Genomic DNA, 6000 nt, shown 5'->3' on the forward strand with positions numbered 1-6000 from the left:
GGGATTCTCTCCCTTTCCCTTCCCCTTTCTCTCCATGTGCACATGCAAGCACGTGTTCTCTCTCTCTCTCAAATAAAATCTTTTCTAAAAGATTCTTTCAACTTAGAGTTGTAAGAAGTACACAAAGAACTGTGTACCCTCAATCAGATTCACTGACCCCTGACTATGTGACAAATTTGCTTTAGCACTCCCACTTCACACAAATTTATAGGGATTTTTTTAATGAATCATGTGGCTTTACCTTTATCTGCATGATGACTGGTACTGTAACTAAGATCTGATTTGAAAAAAGGGCTCTTCTGCTTTCTAATGAAGAAAGTTGGAGAAATTCTGCTCTTGTCCAGAATGTGAACCATAATCTCTGAGACCTTAGCTCTTCCTTCTGATCACTGGACAGAGCCTTTCAAAAAAACATGCTTCTCAGGAACAATCTGTTCTGAAAACCACTATGGGCTTAAAAAAGAGATGGACAAAACTGTGCAAAAACCAGGTTATTAAAATAAGAAACCCTGAAGAAATTTAAACACCGTGGTTTAAAAACTGACAAGGATCAATGACATCAACATTACCTTAATTCAGAAGTGCTTCTGGTCTGGTCTCCAATGCATGAAAAATTGTCTGCAACAGACAGAGAAAAGGCTATATATGCATTGCATTCAGGCTGCGACAAGCAACACCCCATACATCTGAAGGAGCATATAAATCCATCCTTTCCCTATCACCATTTCTTGCCCCAAATCATTTCGCTTAGTACTTTGTATTAACTTAGTACTTGGCTTTTCAGGGTGGAAAAGAACTCCAATTTCAATTAAAAAAAAAAAAAAAAAAGTCCTTAGCAATGCCTCATGGGAAATACCTTGAACCCAACCAAACGGCGCCCGAGGAAGGCATACTTAGAACCTGTTACTAGAAAAACTACAGTAACGGTAAGAACAATCACCACAATTAACTTCTAAAGCACTCTTACCCAGACTCTGCCGTTAGACATGTAAAGGAACGCATCTGAATCTCAAAAGACCTGGGCGGGTTTCCAAGTGTGGCTGGTCTACAGGGGCATGCAAGCAACCCACTCCCTGGTCACTCCCACCACCAGCCCCAGCCCTGGTGGCCCGGAGGCCCTCTGGAAGAGCCGCCAACTCCCCTCTCCCAGTACTGCAGCCAGAACCAAAGTACACTTAATTCTAGGTTTCTTCTGGAGTATCTGCTTGTTCTTTCTCAGAAACTAAGTTTCAAAACACTTATAATAGGCTTTTGTGATCTCTCCAAATTAAACTGTGTGTGAGAAGTCCCATTCTGGATGTTTCACAGATTATCACCTGCCTGTTGATGGATTCACTATCTCGTGTGCCTAAAACTCCCAGGTACACATCTAGTCTGGAGGTCAGGAGAGGTATTAACAAACTGAAATGTCCCCCAGTTGAACTGTGAATTCTAAGGCATTTATTTAATGAAACAGTTCTACTCTGGAATTATGTTGCGTATGTTATGAGCAAGCACAAGTTTTTCTGTCAATGAAAGTACGTATGGAAAGAAAACAGTGTGGAGGTTCTTAAAAAAGTTAAACACAGATTTGCCATCTGATCCAGCAAGTCCGCTCCTAGGCATATACCCCCCAGAACTGAAAACTGGTACTCACACACGCAGCCCCACTCACAATGGCCAAGAGGTGGCAAGAGCTCCGTGTGCGTCAATAAATAAATGGATAAACAAAGTATGGCACAGCCACACAATGGAATATTACGCGTCACGAAAAGGAAGCACTGGCCCGCACTACAGTGGATGGTCCCTGAAAACATTATGCGACCTGAAGAAGCCAGGCACAAAAGATCACAAAGTGTATGATTCCATTTACACGAAATATCCATTGAAATGGGATATTTATATGAAATATGAAATATTCTGTTCATATGAAAGAGGCAAATCCAGAGAGACAGAATGTGGTGGTTGCCAGGGGCTTTGTGTCCGTGCATGTGGGATGCCCACGGCTCAGCAGGTACAGCGCTCCCTTTGGGAGGACGAAAATCTTCCATAACTAGATAGAGGTGATGGTTGTACAACACAGTGAACGTGCTAAATGCCACCACACTGTTCATGTTAAACTGGTTCCTTTAATAAAATATGCCATGAAAGGTACTTAAAAGAACACCCATATCAGTGGGCATGGAAGCAGAAGCTGGAGATGAATCAGCGAAAGGTGGCCAACTGGCTTTCACAAACCCTCAGAGGGGAGCTCTTAGGAGTGTACACACACGTTGCCATTGAATTACCGAGTTTAAAAGCCGGTAATCTTAACTTCAGCACGCCTGGAGTTTTAGGTTGGATCATTCTCTGTGGTGGGGGCTGTCTTGTCCACTGTGCGATGTTCAGCAGTACCCCCTTCCCCAGTGGGACAACCAAAACTGTCTCCAGACACCACCAGATGTCCCTGGGAAGACTATGAGCCCAGGTAAGAGCTTCTTCAAAGCGGTTGTCACAATTATCCCAATCTCCAAATACAAATCCTTTCAGGTACTTGCCCACATCAAGAGAGAGGAGGGAAAAAATTAAAATGGAAAAATGTATCATAGTTTTGCTCTAATTCAAATACCTAGGCTGTCTTGTGGCTCAAGGCATGAAACAAAATTAAAAGTTCCGTATTCTTTTTTTTTTTTTGGAAGAAGAAAATGGGGAGCCAACCCCCCATGAGCATTTGTCTACTGTGCAGCTCCTACAGGCATGGTCACAGTGGGAGAAAGGGTGTGGAGACCACTATCAAACCGCCTCAGCCTAGATTCACATGTACAGCTATCCCGACTCTTTTCTGGCTAAAAATCAGACCCAAGTGCGGCTCTTTTTCTGACTACCCAGCCCGGAGGACAAGACCACTGTCCCAGATAGCAACACACACTAACGTGATCCAAACCAGGGGCAAGCATCACCCGTGCAGAAAACCGGGAAACTGGGGATTTAACAAAACCAAAGCCTAAGTTTCACAATGTTACTCTGCCTCCTGGAGGCAAAAGTAAGTGGAGAGGCAAGGTGCATCTTCAGACTGAAGACAGATCTCGGAGGCTGGCTGACGGGGGTCTAGGGCCCATGAGGGGGCAGGGGAGCAGTGCCTGGCCAGTTGTGAGAAAAGATGGTTCTCAGGGCAGGCAGGGAAGGACCCTCCCTGGTTACTCTGAAGCCTGGCTACAAGGGAAGGGTGTCGCTGTAGAAGTGGAAATAAGGGGGGGACATAAGTACACTATGAATTTTTCTTTCATCTTTTTAGAAAGCGATCCATAAGGGAAGTTAAGGAAAATAAGGGAAGCTATAGACATAAAATTCAAGAAAAAGGTTAAGAGTTTATATAGCCAATTCTAGTAAAAATTTAAAATATGTAGAATTCAAATCATAGATTTAACAGAGTCAATACAAATAAATGTCTCATCCATTTTATGAGCAAACCAAACATCTTTAATAACCCAAACGAACAACTCCTCACCCACCCCGACGCTGCTGCTTTGAAACCCTTTTCTCCTGGCAGAGGTGACTCTGCTAGAAGGCACCCTGCGGTGCCTCCCTCTTGTCTCCTGCAGGTCAGTCTACCTATGCCAGCTGACATGTGCAAAGCTTCCAGAGTGTTCCCTCACAAAGGACCAGACCACTGCACACTACACCCCTTCTTCCCAGCACTGTCTCAGGCTGCCTCTGGCTACACCTCAAACACTGCCCGTTGGCTTTATTTAAGTGATTTATGGATCAAATCCCCTGAACATCCATTCACTCACTCCAATACATTTTAATGCCCAGGAAGTTAGACAGTGTGCCGGATGCTGAGAACACAAGTCAAAACAGGGATGCTCAGCCTAGCTGCCCACAGGGGTCTCACAGGCCAGGGGGGGGAAATCATGGGACATTGTCCTATGATTCACAGAGGGGGAAAAAAGAGAGGAGTTCTACCCATACAAGCTGAACTAATAAAAATCAAAAGAGCTAGTTTCACTCAGGCCTCTGATCCACACAAAGTCCTGGAAACATGCACACGACAACCTGTGCCACAGGTGAACGGCCAGGACGGGACTCCAAGGCTCAGGAAGGAAAGAGCTAAGGCCAAGCATGCAGCTGACCCCTGCCTTAGAGGCCAGATGGATAGACATGTGCCAATGTGGGAAAGGCCACTTGACAAGAAAAGGAGGGAGGTGTGGTGGACTCAGTGACTGTGGGCATCGTGGCTCACTCAACTGAGATGCCCAATAGCAACGGGGACTGTTGGTTAAAATCCTCAGAGCAGATTTCCGAAGATGGAATTATTATCTCAAAGATCAGGTACCTTTTGAAGGCTCTTGAAAAAATCAGCTAAGGGGCACCTGGGTGGCTCAGTCAGTTAAGTGTCCGACTCCTGGTTTCAGCTCAGGTCATCTCAGGGTCATGCGTCAGGCTCCACGCTCAGCACGGAATCAGCTTGAGATTATCTCTCCCTCTACGCCTCACCCCACGATTATGTGCGCACGTGCACTCTCTTTCCCTCTCAAATAAATAAATAAATAAATAAATCTTTTTTAAAAAGAGTCATTAAAAAATCAGCTGAGCCTATGTTGGACTCAACAGGGTTGTTAATTTAGCGACATTAAATACTACTGTGATGAACTTTATACATATTCCAGTACATCATTAGGTTTTAAGTATCAAATACTAGTATTCATAAGTGTTACTTTAATATTTTTCAAAACCTAAAAACTGAATCCTCTTGAGACATATCTAAAGAATTTCTTTGCTCCCTACTCGGCGGGAAGCCTGCTTCTACCTCTACCACTCCCCCTGCTTGTTTCCCTCTCTCGCTGTCTCTGTCAAATAAATAAAATCTTTTTAAAAAATTATATTAAAGAATTCCTTTACTGGTTTCATTAAAATTTCAAATCAGGCAAAGGTACCTTTGCTGGGCATGATTTCTTCTGTATCAACACGACCCTAAGACAAAGAATATTACTTCCCTGCAATTCTGAGACCCCAAAACCAGAGCAGAACAGACATGAGGGCATTCGTTAGTCCTTACCCTATTCAGTGCGGGCAGTCATGTTTTATCAGAAGCTTTAGGTGTCTGACTACAAACCTCACTGCAGGTAGTGTGCCTCGGTGATATATACACCCCTGTATCTTTCTAAACCCTGAAAAAGGCAGAGCTCCAGAACACATCCAGCCTTCAGAGTTCTGCATGAGGGACTGAGCAGCTTGTAAGAAACAAAGTAAATTCACTTCTGAATAATTCTCTAGTACAAAGATGTTCTAAACAAGAAGGTGAAATAATAATGTGAAAGAGTCCCCTAGCCAAATTAAGAAAAATCTGAGGGTAAAATGGAATGTATCTTATTGAAACACACACACATACACACAATAACACTCAAATAAAAAAATACAGAAACAGGAGGAAAGGTACAGTTTTTCTTTACAAAGGAATGCAAATCGATGCATAAGGAACGACAGACCTAGAAAACTACTGTTTGGGGGCCTCTGGAGCAGTAACAAACACAGGCAAAGATCAGCAAAGGTGCTAAAGTATGTTAAGTTGTAAGATATTCAGAAGGTCTGAAAGCGTCACTCGTGGATCATTTCCTAATTATAAAAAGGAAAAGTTATTATCTGACAGACACCACCTTAATCAAATGATTATACTTAGTATTACCAAGAATGGAACAATCAACATTAGGTATCTTGTGATACGATACAATGGGAAGTATTGGTCACCTATGGAGCATTTTTGCCAAAAATGTTTTGCCTGAATCCAATCATGAGGAAACACTTATAAAAATCCAGAATGTGAGACATTACAAGAAACTGGCCTGAACTCTTCAAAAATGTCAATGTCGTGACAGGCACAAAAGGTGGGAAGACTACTCAAGATGTGGTGAGCCTAAGGAACCACGATAACCAAACAATGCAACACATGAATTTGATTAAATCCTGAATGTGAAAAAGAGTATGAAGACATTCGGGGGAACACTGAAGAAACTTAAATGTGGACTGGATCAGGCACTGCTG

The 6000-nt window shown here is 43.1% G+C and overlaps 1 protein-coding gene across 3 annotated transcripts in view; it reads right to left on the reverse strand.

Moving 5' to 3' along the window:
• Positions 1–6000, reverse strand: part of GNB1 (G protein subunit beta 1) — a 94291-nt gene that overhangs the window by 48499 nt on the left and 39792 nt on the right. For 2 of the 3 annotated variants that reach the window (XM_040645653.1, XM_040645654.1), the window contains exon 2: positions 570–618. The exons of the other annotated variant lie outside the window; for it this stretch is intronic. The gene's annotated coding sequence lies outside the window, so the exon portion shown is untranslated. The remainder of the gene's footprint in view (positions 1–569; positions 619–6000) is intronic. 3 annotated transcript variants of the gene reach the window in all.

Source organism: Ursus maritimus, unplaced genomic scaffold, assembly GCF_017311325.1.
Source record: "Ursus maritimus isolate PB19 unplaced genomic scaffold, ASM1731132v1 scaffold_32, whole genome shotgun sequence".
Lineage (NCBI taxonomy): Eukaryota > Metazoa > Chordata > Mammalia > Carnivora > Ursidae > Ursus > Ursus maritimus.